This window comes from Condylostylus longicornis, unplaced genomic scaffold (genome assembly GCF_029603195.1).
Source record: "Condylostylus longicornis isolate FDR11 unplaced genomic scaffold, ASM2960319v2 ptg000048l, whole genome shotgun sequence".
NCBI lineage: Eukaryota > Metazoa > Arthropoda > Insecta > Diptera > Dolichopodidae > Condylostylus > Condylostylus longicornis.
The window spans coordinates 1,686,600-1,702,407 of NW_026578017.1; the positions used below are offsets into that span (position 1 = coordinate 1,686,600).

General features: G+C 22.7%; 2 long non-coding RNA genes across 2 annotated transcripts in view; both read left to right on the plus strand.

Moving 5' to 3' along the window:
- Nucleotides 1-1,241: 1,241 nt before the first annotated feature.
- On the plus strand, nt 1,242-4,572 carry LOC129611171 (uncharacterized). Its single transcript, XR_008697138.1, has 3 exons — nt 1,242-1,473; nt 2,875-3,121; nt 3,601-4,572. It is a non-coding gene; the product is annotated as an uncharacterized LOC129611171 (long non-coding RNA).
- A 983-nt stretch (nt 4,573-5,555) lies between these two features.
- The window catches only part of LOC129611153 (uncharacterized), a 42,760-nt gene continuing 32,507 nt past the window's right edge, over nt 5,556-15,808 (plus strand). Inside the window, exon 1 of the long non-coding RNA XR_008697126.1 lies at nt 5,556-7,062. This is a non-coding gene — a long non-coding RNA (uncharacterized LOC129611153). The remainder of the gene's footprint in view (nt 7,063-15,808) is intronic.

Below are 15,808 nucleotides of genomic sequence, written 5' to 3' on the forward strand. Positions count from 1 at the left end.
ACTTTGGTTTGAAATTGAGATCTAAGTATATCTACTAACAAGTAGTTCGACTCTCCGTTTACATCACACTAATGCAATCAATCACCAATATTTGTATACAAAAAATTCCCTTAGTTAAAAGAGTTAAGCAGTATTCCTTCTTATTTTCATTTTTATACACATAAGAATTTTCGGGAGAGGGAGTACGCAATAGATGTCAACCTGTTTTTTTTATAATGTAATTTTGAAAGGCGACACTTTATTATTTGTTCCTATATAAAGTATAGGGAAAAATATAAAGAATTTTAAAAGCGACACAATAATTTCTGTAATTCATTCCAGTACAAGGTGGCAAAAAATGTGTATTCATATTATAAAAGCGAAGCGGAAAAAAAGTGTTTAAAAAAATTATTATAATTTATATGAAAAATAATAAAAATAAATTTTAAAAAGACGTATAATATTAAAAAAAAATTTTAAGTAGTTGTGAAAAAAAAAATTTTTTTATAATAATGGGTAAACATTATTTGAAGTGTTTGGGATGAAAAAAAGCCGACACAAAAATTTCATTTGTTGCCAAAAGATGTGAAGAGGTAAATATGTACTTTTGAAAATATTTTAAATTTTTAGTGTTAAGCATTTGTAATTAATAATTATTAATTATTATTAATAAATAAAATAAGTAAATTATTTTTTCAATCTTAATAAATTTAAAACATATTTCCTATGAATCGGCAATGATTATATTTCATAAAGTGATCAGTATGCATACACCTTTTTTTCTTTATAAATTACTTTACTTCTATGTCACTACCTGATACTGTGAATCTACTGTATCAGGTGCATGCATGTGTACTTTCATACATGAAATTTCAAACTCTTTTGATTTCATACATTCGAATGTTTTACCTAAATTTTATAAAATGAAAAATAAATTTTGTTATTATCAAAATAGAAATAACAAAATTTTTACCTGACTTAATTTTATTTTAGTTCAATGTTTTTGATACACTCGTTTGTTTACAATATTTTGTTTCTTTCTTGCCTACAAAACTTTTATTACCATCTATTTCTAAAAAAAAATGGAATATTTTAAGAATTTGGAAGCAAGATGCAAATGAAAACTAACGGAATGGAACGAGTCGAATTACTTATTAGTAGATATACTTTGATTGAGATACACTTTAATTTTGGCTTCCATTCGTCTCTTTCGAAATTTTAGTTTATCTAATTTCTCATTTAATAAACGAACGAACGTCGTGGAGTTTACACATCGTAACATTTTTGTCGCATAAAGGTTTGAAAAATGATGATAAATACAAATATATTGAGTGATGTTCTTAATTCAAATATATATTACACTTTAGCAATTAATTAAGTTAAAAAATGTATTGCTATTAGTTTAAATATACGTAATAAAAGTGTTTATGAAAAATATTTTCTGAAGTGCGTTTAATAACCGTTTAGATCAAAAATTTATCTATCCAAATATTGGTAATATTCATGAACATAGTTAAATTTTATTTTAATTATTGAACTTTTTCGAATAATTGTTATTTTAAACATACTAAAATTTAAATGTTATATTTAGTGTTATATGTTAAAAAATATTAAAATTTGTATTTTGGTTAGATTAAATTGTAATTTTAGTTTACGTTCCAATAACTTTTTTATAATTTTTATTAAAAGTCATAAACAAAATTTGTCAAAAGGCTGTTTGAAATATTCGACACGAAGTACAATAATATTTGCAACAAAGAAATACATACCTACATACAAAATTTTAAAAACAAAACAAGGGATTCCTCTTCACTACACTACAATATTGCGTTTGTGTACGATATCTGTTATAAAAAAGTTTCCATAAACTACAACGCAACAAAAACAAATTTTATGTTGCAATACTTCTAGCTATTATGGTACGTTGGTATGAGAGAGATGAAAGTAGTTCTATTGAGATTTCCATGCAATTGCACAAATCGTTGTCATTTTGTTCAATTTGAATAGGTTTTTTTGCATATCTAATGTAATTTATAAAGAATGTCCATGTTTGCATGGTTTGGATACCCATGTTTGCATGCGATATACAATTAGAATGTTCCAGGATTAGTATCATTATACTGAAAAAAGTAAAACACCAACAACATATTTCATAATATGAATATTTGCATGTGTGTGTGTACTTACATATGTATACACATATATGTATATGAAAATTGAATAATTTTTCTCTCGTTAAAAATAAAATTTTCTTTTATTTAAATATATAGGCATATAAAATCCAATACTAAGTATACTTACATATCTACATATATGAGAAAAACAAATGGAAATATACACGTACCCGAAGATACGTACCTACTCGCATACTTTTTTAGCTATTTAAGTTCAAGCGTTTATAATGTAAAATTTTTATACAAAACGTGCTGTAGGTATAGCTTTACGTTATATGTTCGAATAATTTGTTATTAAATTATTATGAAAAATTTGAAAGTCTGAAGCGCTCTGTGCATATACCTAAGTATCTAAATATAAATATAATGTAAATACACATTTTCTATTATACGATAATGTACACAATTTATATCTTAAATCAAACTTTATCTATGAACTACAAAATAGAATCTTGTAAAATTTACTTATAAAGTCTAAGCTTCTACTACCACCATTGACCTATAAATTTTGCCAGATTGTTTTTACTTAATGCAAATGTTAATTAAAGTCTATTTTGTTATAATATATACACAATATGGTATGAACAATAATTATAATAAAGAAAGCATGTTAAATTAAAATTCTCTTTTATTTTGAAATAATAATATATATTTATTTAATTAATTGCAATTTTAATATGAAATATTGAAAAATTATTTGTCTTCACTTTATTAATTATAGCCATTCAAACATATCAAAAATTTTTGGAACATCATTTATATAAAAATTTAGTGATAAATAAGTAAGAACAATATTTGAAAAAAATTAATACTCGTATAATGCATCTAAGCTTTGTGGGTTCAAAATTATAAATTAAACTTTAGTTTCCTTACTTTGATACAGTTTATATTTAAATTATTATTGAAAACAGTTTATGCAATATATGGACCAATATACAAAATTTATGTTCTGAATATGTAATGTTTAGGTAAGTGATTTAGCTTTAAATATCTATGCTTTTAATTTTTTGCTACAAATTTATACCTACCGTTATATCGAAATTGCAAACAAGGCGCAAATATAGAACTTACACAATGAATGAAAATTTTACTTTATAAATAAAAAACATGAAATGTTATCTGGATTATAGTTCTCATTTTATATCATACATATGTACATAGATCACCATTTGTTTCTAAAAAAAAATTTATTTGCAAATATCAGGTTTTTTGCGCTACCAATATTATAAAATCAGTATTCTGATCGTAAAAACATTGCTAAAGAATTTTAATTCGCATAATGTTCGGGATAATCGTTATTATATTTTATATCATTTGGAAAAACAAGGCTATGTAGATTTATATAAATCCCTGTTTATTTAATCTTTACGAATTTTAATTATATTTCAAATATGTAAATATAAATTTTCATAATTTAATAAAATTTTTTAATTTTTTTTCTTTTCAGCTTCTTATGACTTCAAGCACATAGTAGGTACATAGAGGTATATGAAGCCTGCTTTTATACTTGAATATATGTACATAATATTACAGTAATATATGTTGTACTTATAAAATTGCTTAATTTCAATTAAAAAAAGAATTATATATAACTTTTTATTAGAATAAAGTAAAAGAAGGAAAAAAAGTGAAAAATTATGTACATATTTATAAGTATTGTTATAAGAAAATTTTAGTCACTAAATATTTTTTCAACACAATTTTCATTAGCCCAGAAATTTATTTTTATATAAATAAAAAAAAATTAATAAAAATAAAATTCAAACTCCGAATTAAATTTTCCTGAAGAAAAGTGTAACAAGTTAAATTTGTCTTTTTTGGTATTTTTAACTTATATTACGAATAAATACATGTACATATAAATATACAAAAAATATATAAAAAGAAAAAGGAACAAACAGGGAGCACTTCTAAATAAATATATAGAACATAAATACATAACACTTTATTTATATTATTATATTATATTTATCCTACTTTTTGAGAAATTGAAATTGAACAAATAAATAAATAAATAAAAACTAAATGTGTACCAGTTAAAATATAGCAAGAACATTTAAAGCATAAAGAAAAAATTAATTTAAAAATATCTCGACAAAACATATAAGCAAATAAAATACAACGATCCTACTTACATATAATTCATCTCCATACATATATGTAGGTGTACTTACCTGGATATAAACAATATTTTGTTTTTTCATAATACATATGCATATAAAATATTTCAATATAAGCGTGTTAAAATACTTATATCAAAATAAAATAAAATTATCAAGAATAAAAAGGAAAAAAAAATTATATACAAAGTTTTTTTATATCGTTAAGGTTAAATGTGTTACACAAATAAATAAGACTATCATTATATATACATACATATAAAAATAAATTTAATATGCGTGAATTAATACCTTTACAATGCCTGAATTCTATTAATATAACCATTATATCTACGTTTATTTCATCAAAATAAAAAAAAAAAACAAAAACAAATTTTATTATTTTCTATACAGAATTCAATTTAATAATCTTTTAAAAGTAAAAGGACACAAATACAAAAAAATAAACAATAGATAAATAAGTAAATAAAAATATTTATATACATACTATCAAATTTGTTCTAATTTTTAAAAATAATAATATCAATTACTTATATAACATTAACTTATTCAGCAACGTATGTAATAAAAATATTATACAAGTATAAATGCATGTATAAATCATAACATTATATACATACTTACATTTATACGTTATTTGTATATATACATATAATAAGATAACTTTTGTCATACAACTGTATTCTGACGTATCGTCCTTGTCCTCACTATACCATCACTCATTCCATTCAATATATTATTATTATTATTCTAATTATTATTATTGTTATTATTATTATTACTATTATTATTATTAATATATCCTTTTTCGTTTTTATTCACTGTACACAAATATTCGAGTAGATACGTACATATGTATGGTACAACTTTGATATAAATATTTACTATTTTTGTTTTTTCTTCAAAGTTTTATGTAACAGTTTTTTACTTTGTAAGGCTATTTTAAAGGAAATAATATTAGAGAAAAAGAGAAAAATAAATAAAAAAAAATTCAGATAAAGATTATATTACTATAATATATAACTGTAAATACAATATTAAATAAGTGTGTATAGGTATAAATTACATTTGTTTTATATACGTCAAATGTATGACCTTATCATAATATAACTATAATACTTATGTTTGTAGTGTAGTTATTAATAATATATTTTGATATAACTTTTTTTATATGTGCAGATGTATATAATATCTACAATATACATATTTACATACGATTTGTATATAATATGTAACAAAATTTTAAAAAATAGTTTACAATTTCGTTTGTTATGTTTTTCATTAATTTTTTAAAAGAATTAAAAATGTTATAAAAAAGGAGAAAAAAGATAAAAAAATCATTGTTTTTTTTTTTGCTGAATTAAGTAAATAAAATCAATTATTCTAAAGAAATAAAAAAACACAAAATGTATAAGATAAAAATTTTTGCAAGCAAGTTTCTATAGTTAAAATTAATAAGAATTCACAATAAAAAAATTACATGGCATTTATCTAAAAATAAATGTAAAAAGTGAAAAAAGTGATAAATAAATGATTTTGAAAAAACCTAAAATTACATTCATGAATTTGTAAAATAAAAAAAAAGAAATCAAATAGAACTAATAAACATGATCTTAAAATTTGAAATTGCCAAACTATATATGAAAGAAATATCATTAACATTTAAAAATTTTTATTCAAATACGCGCAACCAACAATCAACAGTTATTAAAAAAATTTGTTTACATGTTGAAATAAAATTTTTTAACCACCAAAAACAGTTAATATCAAATTATCTTGATAACCTCAAACACATATAAAAACTTACGATATCATTTTCAACTTGTATGTTTGTTTGATTGATTGATTGTATATTAAATATGAGTAAACTTAAAAAAATATACATTTTCATTGTTCAATGGGAAAATAAAAATTATTTTCTTTGAAAAATGTGGAAAAAATTGAAACAAAAGAGAAAATATTATGTAAATGAAAGAAGTGATGAGTAAGGAAATACCGAAGTTGAGTGAGCGTATGAAAGACAAAAGGAAATAATATTGTTTATTATCGATTTTTCACAATACGAATTTTACCTTTTAATGTTTTTTTATATATTTTATTGTTTTATAAATTTTTTCAATTAAAAAATAAAAGAAAGGATATCATTTAATTTTTTTTTACATATGTATATGTTTTATTAGGAAAGTTAAAAATATTCACCCTAAAAATTTGTGAATACCTACGGAAAATTCGAAAATAAAAGAAATTGTGCCAAGCGATTGTGTTTACAAAGTTCGGGAGAGATGTGCGGTATTTACGATGAACATTAAAATTGAAAAATCACTTTTAAAAATCAGTAAACTTAGATTTCATATTAAAAAAGACATAAATAATTAAAAAAGAAAATCTAATGTTAGTATCTAATAAGAATGATTCGAAGGAAAATGAAAAGTGAAAAAAATTTTAAATGAAAAAAGCGCCTAGCCAAACTTTACAAGGACAAAAAATAAATGTACATACATGCATACATACAATTGAATATATTTCATATATAATTACCTATATGTAATTAAGGTAATATTGAAATAAAAAACACAAATTGTAGTTAAAAAACATTGTGTTTTTTTCTTTATTTTATTTTATTGTTGAATAAAAGGAACGAAAATTTATTTCTTTTTCAATTCTTTCACATATTTAAAAATAAAGATAAAAAATATAACGCGAATTTTTCTTTCGATTTTTGATGGAGTAACAAAAGTGTTTTGAAAAATTAAAAAAAATGGCTAGACGTAAAGGTGCTTCCAAAACAAGTAAGTGTTATTATTGTTATTTATTTATTATATGTACATTATGTATAAGTATATATACACTAAAATAGGTTAAATATAATTACTTATTATAGTTATAATTTGTATTTATAAAATTCTATTTTATTGTTTTATTAAGAAAATGCCAAATATAATGAAAATAAGTTGAAAATTTAAAGATGTTCATATAGAATAGATCCTCATACGTGAATTAATGCTCATATTCAGTAATGAGTACAATAAGTATTATAACATTTTTTTTATTTTAATGAAACCGTTTTCAAATACTTATAGTAAACTGCTCGTAAAAATTTTATTTGATTGAAACTATTTTTAATTTAAAAAAGAAAAATATAAGTACTTATTCTTTGGTGGGCTAGAGCAATTATCGTGTGTCCCCTTGGGAAGGCTGCTAAGATTTAAGGTTGGATTTTTTTCAAATCAATTTTTTGCATATATTTAGGGGAAATCAATGAATTTTTTAAAGAAAGTAATAATATTCAAAATATTTACAATATATTGAATTGATTACTAATTAATTTAGCTAAAGAAAAAGAGAACACTTTTAGATAACGGAAAAATTATTGTTACATTATGTACTTTCTTAAAGTTCACTTTAGTTATATTGTTGAAAATTTGGGACTATAAAATTTCATTTCGAACCTTTTGAATTCAAGAAAGTGGGTAGTTAAAAAGTAATTTAGTTCTACGTTTTAGTTAAAAACTAATCTATGTGCAATTGTGAGTGATAAGATTTCTGACTAGAGATACTTATAGCATGGAGGAAATTACTCCGAAAATAAGCGGACACCCTGACATTGGTTTATAGATTTTTTTTATATAGACAGACTAGAATTCGTTTTGCTTTTGCAGAAAAGTTATTGATTTTGGAAAGATAAAACTAGAATAGAGGAGATTGAGGGAATATTTAAATATTTTGTTCTAGAAAAGCAATTTTTTCGCAAATATTTATTGTTCAAAGTAAAAAAGGGGTTTAGTACATAATCTTAAAGGTCATTTCGCTTAAAAAAAAATATAAGTAATTAGAATAATTTTTAATTTTCAGAATTTAACAAATTTTAATACAAAGTATATTTAGTTGTTGGAAAATTTTATATAATTTCAAATTCTGAATATAATCTTTATTCAAAATCCTCTACCAAAATATTATTTTTGAAATATACATCATCGCTCGAAACTTTGATAAGAATTTATAAGAACAATTTCCATAAAAAGTACGTACCCATGTTGAAATTTAAATTGTTTTGAAAGTCAAATGTTACAAATAAATATACAAACATACATTTGCATATTATTTAATCAAAAACTTTGAATCAAAATTTAACGTCAAGTCTCTAAAAAAAATCTTCTTATCTGTGTAATTATTGTTCTATTTTTATTAACTTACGTACATACTCATAGTCATATTTTATTTAATTGAAATTTTTTTAATGAATTATTAAAAAAGTATGTATATGGAAGTTCTAATGAAATTGTTTTCATATTAAAGTATTATACTTTGATACACACATAGAAGTACAGTATAAAATTTCTAAATGAAAAAACCTAAGTACTTATATGTGAAACATTTTCTGTAATAAACTAAAAATAAAAATAAATAAGTAACAGTAAATGATAACCTTTGGCTACAGTCCGTTGGAAATTGGAATAAACCCTTATCTGTTTTTAGCTTATTTAAAAAAATAAATTCAATATTGGTTAAACTAATCTTTGTTTTATCAACAAAATTTATTTTAAAGTGTAAAATATTAATAATGAAATTTTTAGACAGTATTTTCTTATTATATGTAGTTTAGTCGCGTTAACACTAATATTTTTCTAAAATATTTCTTATAAAATATCGGCTGACTTATTACAAAACGCGACACTTTTTTTTATTGTAATTTTCTTTGCTATTAGTTATTTCATATAAAATTAGCATGCATCTATAGTAGTGTCATCAAATAAATGTCAATTCATTTACTTTGAAATTATCAATTGCATATGCGTTTACGCTTTTAAAAAAAAAAACTAAGTAAGTATGCCATTTCAGTTAAAAACACAATTGAATCATACGAATTTAATCGTTTGCGCTATATATCTGAAAGCAGATAAGAATATATTCGAAGTGACTTTAATTTTATATAAGTACTTGCTTTATTGGTCATTCAAAGATGAAATTTAATTTTTTTATAAAATTTATAAACCTTATTACATTTACAGTAAGACAAGTAACGTGCCTACATAAATTTCTTTGGAGCTAAACTTTCATGTTAAACTATAAAACGATGTATTGAGAATTTGACATATAAATATTGGGCAATTCAAAATACTCTATATACTTATTTGATGTATAGAGTATCGAATAAGTTAGAAGGGTCCTTAAAATATTTAACAAATTTCATTAACACAAATAATTCGAAGAATTTTCACAGTACAATGTTTTGTCTCCAATGATTTGCACACTATATTTCCAATATTGAAAAAGAATTCATTTTGTTGTCATTTCCTTAGTACTGAACTGGATTTGGTTAGAGTTGCATGCAATTTTTCTTAAATTTCAAGTATCAGAAAGATTTTTACGAAATTTATTGCTAATATTTTGCACAGCATTGTGTATTAAAGTAAATTAATAGTTAAAATAGTAAAATATGAATCTTAATCGTGGTTAACATTTTTTGTTACCATTATCGTAATTATCTTAACGATAGTGAAATATATTTAAAAACAAGACTGACTTTATAAGTATTCAAGAAATCTGTTTGAATATATTAAAGCTTAACTTACTTTGATAAACGATCATATTTTCCTTACGTTTTGTACACGACAGTTAAGCAAAATAAAAGAGAGAAAACTATATATTTTAACATATGTTTTTAGTCCAAGTATGTTTAAAAGAATTTCCATAATGAGAAAAATTAAAACAGAATTATAATGTATTGCTATTCCCAAAAAAAGTTGGGAAAAAAGTGCTTATTAGTTTCACTCGGCATTGCATAAGGTTAAACATTGCAATGATAAAGTGAACGTTGAAATTAATTCGCACAAGATACCAACATTTTTCAAATTTTTGATTTCATTTTTCCTTTAGATGGTAAATTGTAAAGCTCTAACATTCCTTACAAGTTTCATCCTTTTACAAGTTATCGAATTTTAAAAATTAAAATTGCGAATTTTCGATATATGAAACACTCTCTGCAAGCTTTTCCAAATTACCATAAAAGCAAAAACCGACGGTAAATGCGATGTCATGATAATTATATTCAACCATTATGTTAACACTTCTTTTAATTTTTTTTGTCATCCTAGATGTATTTTGTCAATAAATTTCAATATATTGGTATTTTAATGAAATTAATTTAAATAATGTAAATGTTATGGTTGTCTTCAAGTTATGGTTCTTCAGTTCGTGGACATGTTTACAAAACTTCTACACCCTTGAAGATAGATAGCTGAAATTTTATATAGATCTTTACTAAAAACTTATTTCTACAGAACAAAATTTTTACCTATTCCTCCCCCTTTAAAAGTTATACCCCCTTGAAACCTTAAATTGTGAAACCGCAAGCTTTTTCAAATTTCTATAAACGCAAAAAATACGGTAAATTCCGTGATTACATTAAAAAATATAATTATTTTTCTTAACTCACACAACTAACCCTTAAAATCGAGTATTATGTTAACCCTCTTTAAATTAATTTTTGCTTTATTTTAAAGACTGCATAAATCGTTCATCCCAAATATATGCAATCCTAGAAATAGTTTCGTATATGAATGAAAATAATTTTGATAGTATGGTAGGTATACATAAACTGTATTTAAAAACAGTATTTTCTTTTGTTGAAGGGAAAACTCCCACAACAAACCATTGGTTTGACCTAACTTTATTATAATGTTGTTTTACTTTTAACATTTTCTATTGTTTAAAAATTAAACAAATCTGTATGTTTATCAAAGTATATTAGATATGCTGTTATTTTCCTCCATATATTGAACTCTTTATTGTTCTTAGGTTCTTTGCTTGTTCAAGTTTGTATTTAGTTGGGCGGTTTACTGCGTGATTGTATTTGAATATATTGTACATGTTCAAATAATCAATTTTGAAATATTCAGCGCATTTAAATTTTGAGAAATAATAACTGTATTTTAAATTTTTGGCTGTAATTAAATTTGGTATTGATCTGCTAAAATTGCTCTTGAACTTTTTTGCTAAGATTGTTTAATTTTTCATATTTTTGTTTTACTATAAATGAGGTAGAATAAATATGTTAAATGGCAATTAGTAAGTTCAAATGCAGATAAAAAAATTAAAGTAGCAATAAAGATGAATGTAGGTAATTTTTCTACCATATTTAATAAAATTACAGAAACACTGAAGCATTTTTGGTGTTATAATATTCTGTAAATTTTTTAAGTTAAACTTTGCATGCTTATAATTATAGTAATAGTCTGCAAAATAAAATTTGTACGTTTGTAAATTTTTTATGTACATTACATACTTATTTGCCACATATCTTATTGCCAAAAGACTTGAAACATAACTAGTACTAAAATTGATATAAATAAATACATTTACAGTCACATATAAGTGCACAGATACATACATGATATATTCTTTTATTAGTAATCTTAAAATAAAGGAAATATAAAAATTAAAAAATAAAACGGCAGATCCCAAACCATTAGCTCTATTATATTCTACTAGGATATTAAAATAATATTTTATGTTATAAATTTTTAAATACATAAATACGTGTGTATACATATAATGTGTAATCATAAACTCCTATAATGTACCTATATTAAGATTATATACTTATAGAAATGTAAGGGAGTATAATAATAAAAATTGTGTGTAGAAGAAAAAAGCATAAAATAATAGTTTAATCCCAGGCACCAGGAGTAAAGGATTTTTATTATCATATTTTTTTAGCCTTATACATGAACGCAAATAAAAATCCCGTGATGGTGGTATTATAAAAATTAAAAGAAAAAATAAAAACCAAAACAATACTTAACAATAAAAAAAATAGAAGAGGCGGTAAAAAAATATGTCAAGAATAATAATAACACATTGTAGCTTCCACCTTCATAACAATAAGTCACTACACTATATATAGTGCTACTCTCCTATAGTCTTGGTTATTTTATTTTTGTTTTCTCATTTTATTATTGTAGTATAAGCATGTAAATAGGAAAATGTTTGCCCTTTATGGTATAAACAAAAAGGAAACTGCTTATAAAAGTATAAATAAGAGGACATCATTTTGAAACGAAAACTGTATCATCATTTACATGTATTGCATAGATATATATATATACGCAGAGTAAAGGAAAACATCACACGCTCAAATATATTATTTGAACTATATACCAGGTAAAACGTAAATGTAGTGAAATAATGAGGAAAAAAAATAAATAGAATATTTTGCTAGAGGAGAGCCATAATAAAGTGTAACATTCTCATATCACTATGAATGAGTTTTTACGAGCATGTTTTTTATGTTGTTGTGTGGTTTGAGGAAATTGGAAATTTTGCATATATGAGATAGGGATAATCTGTGTTACTGAAAGTATAATAATTGTACGTGTTTATATTTGTGCATATGTATTTAAAGACGATAGAAAAATGTTAAATAAGAATGTTGTTTATTTATAAGTTGTATATACTTATTGCCTAAACTTAAGCTTTAAGTCTATAGAATTAAGCTTTAAGTCTATTCTCTTATGGAATTAATTAATAAATATTATTTATGTAGTATAAAAATTCAATTAATAAAATATATTAATTGAATCAAATTTTTATTTTTTTTCATTAATTTTATTAAAAAAATTACGCATTAGTCATTAACAAGCAATTAAGTAAATTAATAATACAAGTATAATGGGTATCTATTAGTATGTATAATATTGAAATGAAATACTCGTACAAAGAAATCAATAAATGAAACAAAATAACACAGTTTTGACTATTTAGTGTAACTAATATTGTCCGACAACCAGTCTGAGTTATTACAAAGAAGTTATTTTTTTTTACTTATAAATATCTACTTTTACTTAACAGAGAAAAAAAGAGAAAAAAGTAATATGTAGTACACTATCCGAAATAACCTACTTAAAGCTTAGTTGTTGTTACTAAAATAATAGCTTTAAATTGAATAATATTCAAAATTACTTAGTTTATACGTAGAATACATATTATACCTAAGATCGAAAAATCTTAAAATTCTATGTACTCTTGTAAATTTATGACTTTGTTAATGTCATTAAGAAACTACTGCAAATTTTAATAATAACAATAATTTTTTTCATGTTTCGCAAACTAAAAATTTGGGTTCTTTTTGTTGTGGCACAATTTTATCTTGAACTGACTTTAATAATTAAAGATTTTTGCATTTAAAGATAAATTTTAAGTAAAGGAAAATAGAAAAGTCTAACTTGTAAAATTACATTTCTTTATTGTGCATCAAAATAATGGCAATTCTAATATTTTGAGGGTCCATATAATTTAAAGAGTAAGAAATAATAATTAACACGCTGTACCAAGATGACAATAAAATACGCTGAGTGCCACAATAAAATAAAAAAATATTAATTTTTTCACAAAAAAATTTAAATATTCTTATAAGTATATAATTTTAAATTAATTTTCAATATTGAAAGTTTTATTAATAATTGTTTTTTTTTTCATTTATATTATACAGTCACTGTAATAACATCACTTTTTGACATTTTACACTGCATTATAAAGTAGATCAAACAATTAACCAAATGTATATATAACTTATAATAATACACTCTATACGAGCTATTAGTTCATTTGAAATATGAATCAAATAAATAAGAAAATCCATACTAAAACAGATATATTTTAGCTACATGTATTATTATTAAAGTACAAGTGGGTAAGCACACTGTTACTCAAAATGACAATAGATTGAATTTCATGTTATATAAAATTAGATGCCATGTACCGCAAAATCTAAGATGAAATGCGGGACAAAATCTGATGGGTATTTATATACATATCAGACTGCAAGCTCCATCAGTTAACTTAGACGTTATATTTAAACAATTTGCCAGAAAAATTATAACCAGCATAAAACTCACTGTTCACAATTCCCGCAAATCTGATAGGAAATCTGATGAGAATAAAGTAATTTCTACTATTTGATGTTAGCCAAAGTCTAATGTCCAACAATACTTTCATATAAGACTTGTTAAGACTCGTAAATGTAAACATCACCTAATACTTTAAATAAATCAAAAAATATTAAGTACATAGATATTATATTATATAAAAAAGAATCCTTTTTATAGAATGTTACTAAAATAAATATGTAGTATTGTATGTCTACAAAATATAGTAAGAAGAATAACTTTTTTTCATATAAAATCAACATAAAATTTTTGTCCTTGTAAGTCTATTTTTAAATTTTGAAATCTCGTAGTAATCAAATTAATTTAATTTGAAGGTTCTGTGTTCACATAATATAAAAGAATTATTCTCAGGAGTGATTTTTCGGGGAAAAACGTGAAACAAAAAAAATTTACGTTTACTTGTATGAAAATATAAATATTTTTAATACGAGTATACTAGAAATTCTAGTATATTTTATCAAAAATACCAAATTTTTTCAAAATAACATAAGTTTTGTTATGTTGTAGTGATTAGTAATTAAAGCTTTCTGAAAATTGCTTTTTAATGTACATTTGAATTTTTCTAATAAGCGTACAATTGCGATTTGATTTAATATTGGAAGAAAAACTAGTCATACTTTAATATCGATTTAAATATTTTTTATTTTTTTATTGAATTAAATTATTTTGTTAACATAATTTACTATATTAGATTTGTTCGAAATTTGACATTTAAATCAGGAATCATAGTAAATTGATTCTATAGATTCACAATTGATAAGTTTTAACAAATGATGAGTGATAGTGTAAGTATGTAACTAAATGACATGTGAAGAATTTTTTTTAAATTTCATTCTAAAATACGATAATTTACTGTTAAAACTGTCAACTGGTTTAAAATTTTTAAAGCAGTTGTATGGAAGTTATATCAAAAACTCAAAGTATTATAAAAACGCATACTTAAAGGACGAAATATTCTATATAATTAGCACAATATATTTGGCACAATCCTGTACACAATTTATATGTATTGATTTACTTGCATACATATACTAATACATATAATATTCGTATTTCCTTGGAAAAATTTGCTTTTATATATATATAAAAATTTTACACCTTCTTCTTCTATTAATGCAAATCAACCAATTTTTAAATATATTTTTTTCTGTTTACCTTTTATATAAATCCTAGTTGTTACCTAGGTATATAATATATATGTATGTTCATTCGCATATATTGCAAAGTGGAAATATTGGTCATGGTTGAAAAAAAGCAATATGATAGATAGAGTATTAAAAGAAATAAGATATAAAAATGACGAAAAAAAGTAACAAAAAGAAATGAAAGAAGATAATAATATTATCTTCTTTATATTATGTATGTTCTTATTTATATATATGTATGTATTGCAGTATCTATACATTCTTGTATATACATACATATATGTACTTAACAATGGGTGTGTATACATTTATATGAGCAATTCATTACGCTTTAACAAAAAAACAAAATTAATTCTTTTTCGCCTTTACTTCGCAAAATAATAATAAAAACGTATAAAATTAAAATTCACCATGAAGCATATTTTATTTTTATCCTTACTTCA